This window comes from Cynara cardunculus (assembly GCF_001531365.2).
Source record: "Cynara cardunculus var. scolymus isolate 2C chromosome LG 1, CcrdV1, whole genome shotgun sequence".
In the NCBI taxonomy this organism is placed as follows: Eukaryota; Viridiplantae; Streptophyta; class Magnoliopsida; order Asterales; family Asteraceae; genus Cynara; species Cynara cardunculus.
Genome location: NC_037528.1, coordinates 39,523,778 through 39,525,380, shown reverse-complemented (window position 1 = coordinate 39,525,380; position 1,603 = coordinate 39,523,778).

Below are 1,603 nucleotides of genomic sequence, written 5' to 3'. Positions count from 1 at the left end.
ACTTTGGGGATTTTATGCCCACTGTGTGCACACTTACGATCCAAGCACATCAAGTTTTTGGCGCCGTTGCCGGGGACTGGCACGATTTTTATCCTGAGATATTGATTTTTATTTGAGCTTTAGTCAGTTGTTTCATTCGCTATTCCTGTGTTGTATGCCACGGCTACAACAYGGTGATCTTGTACCTCTTGATCTTGAGTTAGAAAGAACAATTAGGAGACGAAGAAGAGGTAGAAATAATCGGCGAAATCCCAACCGTACCATGGGGGATAATCCACCTCCTCGGGAAGCCATGGTTAATATTGCCGATGAACTTTGCCTAGTGACACGGAAATGCCTAAGGAACATGTTAAAGCCGTGACTTTAAGAAGTGATAAGGACTTAGGAGACTCTAATGCTGAAAAAGAAACACCCATGGAACCGATTTGTCAAGAAAATATTTCACATTCTTTTGATACATCAAAATTTCCAGTTCTGTTTCCTACAGCTGCAGAAACTCAGATTCCAGTTTCTGTTCCAGAAACAGCAGGTTTACCCAGTTCCAGCACCACCTAGTCTCCAACTGATACTGCTCACTGTGGGTAGAAACTGCCCACAGTCCAGCAGAAAAAGACCGACCCAACTGGTTTAGATCTAAGAGATTTACCTTTTTCCAGGTAGGATGAAAGCCAAAAATGTGGATGTTCAGTTTAAGAAGTTCTTGGACATCTTTAAAMAACTCCABATTAWCATASMTTTGGTAGAAGCTCTCGAGCAAATGCCTAGCTATGTTAAATTTTTGAAAGACATCCTCAATAAAAAGAGAAGACTTAGTGAATTTGAGATCGTGTCTTTGACAAAGGAATGTAGTGCCCTTCTTACTTGCAAAATTCCCCCAAAATTGAAAGACCCGGGAAGTTTCACCATCCCGTGCTCTATTGGTGGGAAAGAGGTAGGTCATGCCTTGTGTAACCTTGGGGCAAGTATAAATCTCATGCCCTTGTCCATTTTTAATCAGTTRGGAATTGGGGAAGTTCGACCTACCACCGTGACTTTGCAACTAGCGGATAAGTCCTTGGCATATCCAAAAGGTAAAATTGAAGACATCTTGGTTAAAGTGGACAAATTCATCTTTCCAGCCGACTTTCTAGTGTTAGATTATGAAGCCGATAGGAATGTCCCGATTATCTTAGGGAGACCCTTTCTTGCGACGGGTAGAACTTTAATTGATGTACAAAAGGGTGAGTTGACCATGAGAGTAAATGACCAGCAGGTAACTTTCAATGTGTTTAAGACTCTTAAGTTYAATGGGGAGATTGAGGACTGTTCGTCTATATACTCAGTAGGTGATGATTTAGATCTAAGTTTGATCGACTGTGCATACAATGGAGACATTGTGAGCACGGCAGAAGACATTTTTGAAGAAGACTTACCTGAGGACATAGCTGCCTTTGAACAGTTAGATTTTAAAAATATACCAACCCAAACCCCGTCCATTTTAGAAGCACCTGATTTGGAGTTAAAACCCCTGCCTTCACATCTTAAGTATGCATATCTTATGGAAGGAGAAAAATTGCCTGTAATTATCTCTTCCAACTTAAGTAGTGAACAAGAGGACAGATTG